Source organism: Zootoca vivipara, chromosome 3 (assembly GCF_965207765.1).
Source record: "Zootoca vivipara chromosome 3, rZooViv2.hap1.1, whole genome shotgun sequence".
Lineage (NCBI taxonomy): Eukaryota > Metazoa > Chordata > Lepidosauria > Squamata > Lacertidae > Zootoca > Zootoca vivipara.
The window spans coordinates 98,130,179-98,140,280 of NC_142586.1; the positions used below are offsets into that span (position 1 = coordinate 98,130,179).

The following is a 10,102-nucleotide window of genomic DNA, read 5'->3' on the forward strand; positions in this document are numbered from 1 at the left end:
AAAGAAATAACCACCGCTTTATGGAGCAAAGAAACATAGCCACCCGCTGCTAGGGAGTAGGTAGAGAGCTTGGTAAGTAAGGGGAATGATTTGCCAAGCCAGTTAAAAGATAATTGAAACCTGAAATTAAAACAATCCGCAAATCCCCAAATGATTATCATGGATGCAGGGACAGAAGGGAGATTTTCAGAATAATAATAATAATAATTGTATACCTAAATAGTATGGGGTTGCTGAAGGTGTTCAACCAACAGAGGCTGGCTTGAGTCCTGGATTGTCCCCTAGAGGCCATGGGGCCCAGTGACTGACCTTGTTGGCTACTAGGGTTGCCAGACTCAATAGAGGACAGGACTTCTGTGCCTTTAATTGCCCTGCTCTCTTTTGAGTCTGGAAACCTTAAAGAGAAACCAGCAGACCCTTTGCTTGGAAATTAAACAAAGGGTCTGCTGGTTTCTCAGTATCACATAGCTTTTTTTGTGTGCATTGGAATGGTGTATTAGGTGAATCTCATAAACCACATTTTATGAAATGTGGCATTGGATATAAATAAATAACTCCATTGTGAAACATAGGTATAGATTATGGCAATCTTTTTTTTTCCAAAAAGGGGAAGCCAGAAATTATTGGTAAGCATCAGAAGGAAAACAAATACGTTATTTTTCATTCTTGACTTCCAGTCAAAATAAACAGCAGAGTTTTGAAACTGTTCAGGGATGCTGTTAAATAAAGACACTTGTCAAGTTTTCTTTTTTTAATGAGCTTGTTAAAAATTCAGATCTGGGGTTTTGTATTTTCTTTCTTTCTTGTGTGTGTAAAATTATCGTTTTCTTTCATTTAGAAAGAACATGTTTTGGCAGATCACAGCTTCGGAATGCAGAAAGACATGTTGTCACAATTAAAAAGAAAAGCTTTCAGATTAACCATCGCGTAAGGGTTGAGTGCTTCCTTTGGGTTCTCTTGCATTTTATCATTGTATTAACATTTGTGCCCTGGGGTGCAACATGGATTGTTTTGACAGCATGAAACCACACTTTTGACAACTTTAGCTGTGATCCACCCCCCACCCCACCCCACCCCCACTCCACAAGTTCTTGTATATCTTTTAACATATTATTACATTATGCAATAATAACTCATGAATTCAGCACCTTTGACAACAAAGGCCCGATCACTGTGCATTTAAAGCAGCATCATACCAGTTGAAACTGTCATGGCTTACCCCAAAGAATCCTGGGAACTGTCATTTGTTAAGGGTGTTGAGAGTTGTTACCCGATTCCCCTTCCAGAGCTACAGTTCCCAGAGTTTCCGCAGGAAGAGGGATTGTTAATCCCCCCTGCATAATTTTAGCTCTGGAAGTGGGTCTCCTAGCAACTACATTCATACTCCTGTTTACTGTGGACTCACTTCATTTTCAGTGCTGGGTTTTAAATCTGTGTCCGCACAATGCTATCATAAATGGCTATGTACCCTGTACAGTGGTACCTTGGTTCTGGAACTTAATCCGCTCCAGGAGTCCATTTGACTCCTGAAACCATTCAAAAACCAAGGTGTGGCTTCTGATTGGCTACAGGAGCTTCCTGCACCCAATCGGAAGCCACGGCGGACGTTCGGCTTCCAAAAAAATGTCCACACTCACTTCTGGGTTAGCGGCCTTCGGGAACCAATTTGTTTGACCACTAAGCCATTCAGGAACACTGTACATTGATAATACTGCTTGGTGCATTTTTTTCTCAAACCACCTTCACACCCATTGGGGTCCTTAAGCCATTTCCAATTGCATCTCTAGCCAAGGTCTGGACATCTTTGCATGGGGTAAAGGCATCATCACCCCCTAGAGGCTGGAGGGTGGGAAAGAGCTGTGAAACAACTTAGCTGTGCTCTAAAGAGGCAATGTGAACAACATGCCCTTTGTCAAAATGTTGTTGGTGGGGAGAGTTAGAGTTCTCCTTCACCCCAAAACCACCCACCCACCCTCCACCCCAGATGAAAGCTGAATCCCTGGAAGAACAGGACTGATAGTTCAATGGTAGAGTACAGCATATCCTTTGTATTTGTGAGATAATGTTTTCAGTTGATTTCATCCATTTGTGAGGGTGGGTGAAAGAGAAAAAGAACTTAGGAAGTTGCCTTCTATTGAGTCAGACCTCGTGTCCATCTAACCTGGTACTGTCAACCCTGACTGGCAGCAGCTCTCCAGGGTTTCAGACGGGGGCATTGACCAGCCCAACCTGAGAGAGACCCTTTGCATGGAAAGTATATGCTAAGGTGTAGATCTGCCCTCTGTTTTCACCATTACTGTTCTCAGCACTATTTTTACAGCATCAGGGAAGTTTCCTTTTAGGATGAGAAGCAAGGACTCATGCTTGGAGTTTAAGCATGCTGAAAAACTCCTGCCTTTGCTCCTGAATTCCTCTGAAATGGAGCTCTGTTGCTTCTGATGGTGGACCAACAAGTAGGAAAAGAAATTAATGTATGCTAACAACCCAGCTCATACCGCACAAAGTGTCAGACTACCCTTTCCCAGACACATGGAAGGAATCTGCCATGTACCATCTAATTAACCACCTGCAAACATTTTAGTGATGCAATCCCCATGTTATGCCATGCATTTGTTTTCATATTCTGTACAGTATTTGCCATATATTTCTAATCATAGCAAAGCTCGCTTTCATCCGTCAAAGCCAAATTTCTCCTTTCAGACCATTTGTTTACTCTTTTCAATACCCATCCTTCATTTCAGTTCTTCTCCCAAGGCGTCCTGCAGCCAAGCAGAAATGTGTTATTTTAACAATTGGAACGGGGTTCAGCAAAGGCTATTTCTGAATTCGGAGGCAATTGAAACACAGAGGGAAAGATTCTGTCCTCTGCTCATGTTGGCCCAAGAATGAAGAAGAAATTCAAAACTGATTGCACCCCTTTGTCCCATTATATGTAACAACAGCCCTTCCCACCATAATGGTTAAAAATAGGGGAAAGGCTTGCTGAGAAACTCAGTGTTGAGCTTGCAAATCCACATGGATGTTTTTCTCTGATTCCCATGTCACTCCTTAATCTTGTTGCCATGCATCCAGTTCAACTAAAAATACAAGACTTGCATATTATATCACAGAATCATAGAAAATTGTAGGGCTGGAAGGGGCCCTGAGGATGATCGAGTCCAATCCCCTGCAATGGAGCCGTCCCATAGGGGGGATCGAACCTGCAACCTTGGCATTATCAGCCCCATGCTATAACCAACATACATTTTATATTCATTATTATACTTAAAATATTATATGAATATCATAAGTACATGAGTATACTTATATCATAAGTATATAATGTTGGATTTTATCAGTATTTTTAATTCATCTTTTATATTGTTTTATGCAAATCCTTAGAGGCTTTCATTGATTAACCAGGATTTAAATCTCATAGAAATAAATTAAAAGGCAGCCCCAGACCTGCTTAGCTTCAATAAACAGTGTTATGCGCCTTTAGAGGATACTCTGCATTACTACCGGTATAAGGGCACCAAAGAAGGAACATGTATCAGTTCTTGGAAGGAAGGGTGTGTTACAAATGCAATAAATAATAATTGGATCAGTGATCTAGGTAGTCCACCATCTTGTTTCCAGCAATGGCCCACAAGCAAGGCATGAAGTCAATGTTCTCCCCTGTCGTTTGTCCCCAGCACCTGCTATTCAGAGATGTTGTGTGCCTTGACATGAAGGTTTCACTCAGCCCACAGGCTGAAAGCTATTGAAAGTAATAATTTCTCTTTCATTATTGCTGTTCCAGGAACCAGCCATGACTTCTAGGACTGGGCCTGGAGTCCATAAAGATGATTACCGCTGATTATCCAAGAGACAAATAAAAGCAATATGCACCCGATTCCCACCATTTCAGACATAAAAGCATGACAACAATCTTGTTTTCTATGCGACTGGTCACTGGGCGTATTTCGATCTGCCTGGAGAAGTAAATTACCATTCCTGAACAGAATCGTTTCCGGGCATCCTGTTTTACATTTCTTTAATGCTTCATTACAAACAAAATCAATGTAGCGTGAATAAACAGAAGTCTGGCAAAATGGGCAGTGGCTGTACCTCCCTTTGCTGGCTGCTGATACACATCTGTAGATGGCTTAGTCTTTGATTAGAGTCAGCCCAACTGTAGGCTGTGACTTCTTTCATGGCAACGGCTGCCTGGAATTGCAAGTGTATAACGTACTGTAAAGGGGCCAAGCCGAAACTGGAAGTGATTGTAAGATACACCCCACATTGAAAAGTCCATGTGCTTGGGTTTTTTAAGGCTGCATGCCATTTGCAATATAGGAAGCTAATGTTGGAATCCCATGCACACTTACCTAGGAGGAAGTCTCATGGACTTAATGTGACATTTATTTATTTGTTTGTTTTATTTATGCCATTTTCATACCCCTTAATATAGTAAAAACATCTCTAAGCAGTGTACAGAAAACTGAAGCAACAACAGACAGCCTCCGGGTTCTCACCCCGGGTTCAAACACCCACAAAAGTCTCACAATGAGAAGAGTTCTTGGAAACAGGGGACACCATGCTAGTCTTATAATCTAGACTTGCTTTTTATTTGTTGTTGTTGTTTAGTCGTTTAGTCGTGTCCGACTCTTCGTGACCCCATGGACCAGAGCACGCCAGGCACTCCTGTCTTGCACTGCCTCCCGCAGTTTGGTCAAACTCATGTTCGTAGCTTCGAGAACACTGTCCAACCATCTTGTCCTCTGTCGTCCCCTTCTCCTAGTGCCCTCAATCTTTCCCAACATCAGGGTCTTTTCCAAGGATTCTTCTCTTCTCATGAGGTGGCCAAAGTATTGGAGCCTCAGCTTCACGATCTGTCCTTCCAGGGAGCACTCAGGGCTGATTTCCTTAAGAATGGATAGGTTTGATCTTCTTGCAGTCCATGGGACTCTCAAGAGTCTCCTCCAGCACCACAATTCAAAAGCATCAATTCTTCGGCGATCAGCCTTCTTTATGGTCCAGCTCTCACTTCCATACATCACTACTGGGAAAACCATAGCTTTAACTATATGTACCTTTGTCGGCAAGGTGATGTCTCTGCTTTTTAAGATGCTGTCTAGGTTTGTCATTGCTTTTCTCCCAAGAAGCAGGCGTCTTTTAATTTCGTGACTGCTGTCACCATCTGCAGTGATCAAGGAGCCCAAGAAAGTAAAATCTCTCACTGCCTCCATTTCTTCCCCTTCTATTTGCCAGGAGGTGATGGGACCAGTGGCCATGATCTTGTTTTTTTTTTTTTTTTGATGTTGAGCTTCAGACCATATTTTGCGCTCACCTCTTTCACCCTCATTAAAAGGTTCTTTAATTCCTCCTCGCTTTCTGCCAACAAGGTTGTGTCATCTGCATATCTGAGGTTGTTGATATTTCTTCCGGCAATCTTAATTCCTTTTTATGGGCAGGCACTTGCTTTTTATGGGCAGGCACAAAGTGGATGGTAGCTCCTCAGACTGCCCACCTCACTCAGTTCCATGTACAGCAGCTAAACTCAAAAGTCATTCAGTGAAGGATGTTTTCAGTCTTTGGCAATCCCAATATGAACTGGCAATCTGCACATCTGAGACCAAGCTATGTTGAAGAAGGTCTGTGCTGCAGACCTCTTAGCCAACATAAATGGACTATCTCAGATTCAACACTCATCAGGTCCTGAATTTAGATTGTAAACTTATTGGGACAGGACGTCTGTCATATTCCATGTGGACTGCACTTGATGTCCAGTGTGGGGTAGGACTTTGAGTGTTAAGACTACGAACTGAGAGATCAGGTTCCAAACCTGCAGTTGGACATGAACGGTGGGTGGCATAGGGTGGGCTGCCAACACCCAGTGCCACATGGAGGGGGTGGGTGAGAAGGAAACAGATGAAGTACTCATGCGCATTCAACTGCTTAACAGCATCCGCATCACCCAGGAGACCGCAGCCACAGAGATAAGAAAAGAAGAGTCGTTCTGTTGCCTGGAGAGGTTACTTCCTGGTTCGCATGGAGAAGCCGTTTTCAACAGAGCACAGCAACAGAAGCACGCAGCTGTAGTGAGCCAGCACCAGGTGTTGAAATTTTGCGGCCCTAACAAATTTGTGCCTGGGGAAAACCCCACCCCATGCTACGCCACTGGCTATGGGTGACTTTCCCTGGGTGACCCTCTTAGTCAAACCTACGTTGCAGGGTCGTTGTGCGGATAACATGGGGAACCCTGAGTGTCACCACGAGCAACTTGGACTAAATGTGGAATATAAATGCAACACCAAAAATATAAATCAGAAGTAGACAACCCCCAGTCCAGGGCTTGATCTGCCCCAAGAGCAATTTTCTCTCTCCATAGACCTTACCAAACCTGGTAAATAAAGAAAACAAATGGCATAGTAGCCACCATGCTTAGGTGGTCATAGAGGTTTGAATTTCTCTGTCCAGCCCTGCGCCCTGATGTACATCATCCTGCTCAGTCATCAGATTGATCACAGATGTAGCTCATGGTGCACTTGCTGAAATCCCCTCTTCTACCCCTCTATTAAAGGTGTGAGTGTCCCATCCTCTTTTTGCATCTCACCATCCTAAGACAAAATGATGGTTAAAGATGAAGACCAAGCGGAGTGCTGGGAGAAACACGGCTTCTAGCTGAACAAATGAGGCCAATGTTCTGTTTGTTTATTAACCGCCCAATTGGCGGGCAGGGCTTTCGTTGCACATGTGTGTGTGTGTCAAGGTTGTTAAACAAAGGAAGCAAACAAGGCGACACTTGCAACGGCCTGTTTTATGGACAGGCCCTTCTCCTGTTTGATCGAGACGTTTACCAACTCTTCCATTTAAACGGGTTAACAATTAACCCAAGACCAAACAATAGGAATGTTATTGGTGCAGCAAATTATGCCCAGCCCAAAAGAAGCAAGTCAGAGCTGGAAGCTCTTTGGGGGCGGGTGGTGAGTAGGGGAGAGACGGGGAAGTGATTGCCATCAGCATACCAAGGGTATACAACGCTGCTTCATATCATTGATAGGGTTCCTATAGAAAACCCAGACCTACCACCGATCCTAATGACGTATACTTTGCTAACATAGAATATATTCAAGCAATACACTTCCTATTCCAGGGATGGGGAATCTATGGCCCTCCAGATGTGGCTGGACTACAAATCCCATCATCCTGGGCTGGCTGGGGCTGATAGGAACTGGAGTCCCACAGCATCTGGAGGGCTACAGGCTCATCATCTCATTCATCCCTGCTATAAGGGTTGCTCGGTCCTTCATGAAAATGGTGGTTGGTAAAGCTTATTGGCTTGGTCTCAGAGAACGAGCATCATAAAATGGGTGGAGATAGGGTTTCACCGGAGCCCTTTTCTGATGGCAGAGGCATGGCCATGACAACCGCATGAAAACTAACAAAACTCCCACAATTTTCTGAGTTAATGGGGTTGCAGTTTTTTTCTGGAAACAATTAACATGGGTGGAGATGAGCACTAGATTTCTGCTAGATTCCACTAGATCGCCAGAATTGGCTTTTGCATCATGTGGAAGATCATATAAAAAGTGAAAATTATCAGATCAGGAAATTATCAGATGAGGAAAACAGAATAAACTCATGATAGCTATTTAGAACCTTCAGGGACTCAGCTACGTTACTCACGTTACACCACTATAACTGTGATATAAACATGTGACACTAGATGGCACAGTAGAGCACAAAACTTTATCTAAACGATTTTACATAGAGTTTTTTTTCTTTTGTTATAACAATTTAATTTATTACCTATTTATAGTGTGTGCTTTTCCCTGTGTGTAGATCCAGCCCAGGTTGAGGGGCATATACCACTGAATATAACAGTGGCTGAGGAGCAACAGAAGAATGGGACCTTCAAGCCTCACTCTGCTATAGGGGTGAGGGGGAATTATCTTATCTTATCTTATCCAAACCAATACACAAACCCCAACACAGCTATGCTTTACAATTCACATTGTCAAAATGTGTGATAAAGTTATCTTTGGGGGAAAATATGTGAAGGCTGATTTTGTGATGTATCCCTGCTTTCTTTGTTGTAAGCCATTTTGAGCCTTATTATTTATGTGGAAGAGTGGCATACAAATGAAGTGAATTATGGTTATTATTCTCGCACCCTTCACCCAGAATTTGCCAAATCAATTTAAATTAAGCACAGTTCCAAAACAAATTGCAATATGGGGGGGGGTGGAATTGCTTGTTAAAATGTGCACATTGGGCAAACCAAAATGAGTATATTAGGAGCAATGCGCATGGAAAACTTTATCCACAAACGGAAATAGAAATAGGGTGAAGTGAACAAGGCTGGTAAAATGAGCAACTGAGAGAAACCAGTGTGGGGAGATATATTCACCCCTACATTACCAACACATCTGGTTGTCAATCGTGGGAAGCAGACACTGGATTTAATGCCCCTTTCATCTGATCGTTCGTCTGGGCCCTCCTTAAGGGTTTATACTAAGCAAGATGGAAAGATACCTAACAAAAAAAAATTCCTCCTGAGATCCAGTATCCTGCTTAAGTAAGAACACCGCCAGAGTGCTTTTATAAAAGTTCTGTTGAAAGCCTTCAAGTTCCAGCCTGGCTTTGGCACGAGAAGCAGTCTTTAAAGATTTTATTGATATTATTTTTACTGGGCTGGTTTGAAGTAATGGCATACCATTAAACTGGTACGGTCGGCACAGAAATATTTCACACAGCTGGAGGCTGTCAGTGCTGGGAATGGTGAATTAAGAGGCTGCAAACAAACAGTCCACTGGAAGCATTTGCAGGCGCCCTGGCACAGCTCCAGATTTATTATTATGATTTCCCTGGCATGCCAGGAAGGAGGGCTCTGTTTCAGACCTTGGTTCTGATTCTGTTCCATTAACTGACCTTTCAGGTCTGCGCTTTTCACATGCGGTGCCTTAAAAACACCCATTAAGACGTATATTTGAGGCTGCTTTCAACAGCAGCTATACTGTGCATTCCATTCCTTAAGCTTTATGGCAGAATGATCAAGCGGGCCTACTCCAGTACAAATCAGTCTTACTCAAACTTTGCAGAATTGTGCCTCCAAAGTCATTCCTTGGTTGGGGGCCTGTGTGGATTCAGCAACAAGAGACTCAGGAGCTACAAATGGTCACATCTGTCGGTTTCGGTTTCCCTCAGTTTCTTATATTTTTCCAATCTTAGGCGGCATTCAGACATGGGGTTTATTGGGCCCGTTTTACTGGTTACAATGCTAGTGCTTCAGTCCTGATCTGAAGCATGCATTTAAATTGTTTGTTTATTATATTTCTGTGTCGCTTTTCACCTACATGTGTCACAAAGCAGCTTACACACCATAAATAATAACTTAGTAGAACGCCACAACCAAAACTTAAATCGTATAAAATAATTAACAAATCATAAGTAATACAACCACCTTCTATAAAACCTTCTATTAACGAAGCAACTTAAAAAATAGACTAAGCAGGCTAACCATAAGAAAAGCCATATTATATAAAATCCACAAAGCATTACAGCAAACATAATCCACAAAACAACATTAACAGACGAACACTTCATTACCTGTTGTGTTATGGAACTGTGGCTTTTTGACTGATGCCAGGATACCACCTGAAAATTCATCCTAAGTGTGGGTGGCACGCTCATCCAAACTCCTATGCTTTTCTGATTTGACTGGGTGGCAATTGGATTTTTTTTTCCTGGAAACAATACACACGGAAATAAATGCTAAACTTGCACTAGATTTCCCTAGATTTTGAGAAGTGGATTTTATGCCTTGTGAAAGATCACCTAAAATTGGCAGGTAAGGATACATCAGGAAAACACAATGAAGTGCCCTCTGAATGCAGCCTGAAATTCAGTTCTCCACATTTCTGCAGCAATTTGCAAATTTTTCTTTAAAAAAAATCCTCATGAGAATTCGTCAGCATTTTAGGGTACAATTCTCCTCTTTTGTATGTGGTTTTGACCAATTTACACATTTTGCAAGCAATTTCCCCTAAGATAATGCATTTTGATGTGTTAAAACTCATTCAGATGTTATTGGACTCCAACTCACATCACACTTGAGTGTTGGCCAGGTTGACTGGGG

The 10,102-nt window shown here is 42.5% G+C and overlaps 1 long non-coding RNA gene across 1 annotated transcript; it reads left to right on the forward strand.

The window, feature by feature from the left end:
• Window positions 1–838: 838 nt before the first annotated feature.
• LOC148686370 (uncharacterized) lies at window positions 839–4,073 on the forward strand. The gene is made up of 2 exons (XR_015949389.1): window positions 839–927; window positions 3,782–4,073. It is a non-coding gene; the product is annotated as an uncharacterized LOC148686370 (long non-coding RNA).
• The last annotated feature ends 6,029 nt before the right edge of the window (window positions 4,074–10,102 follow it).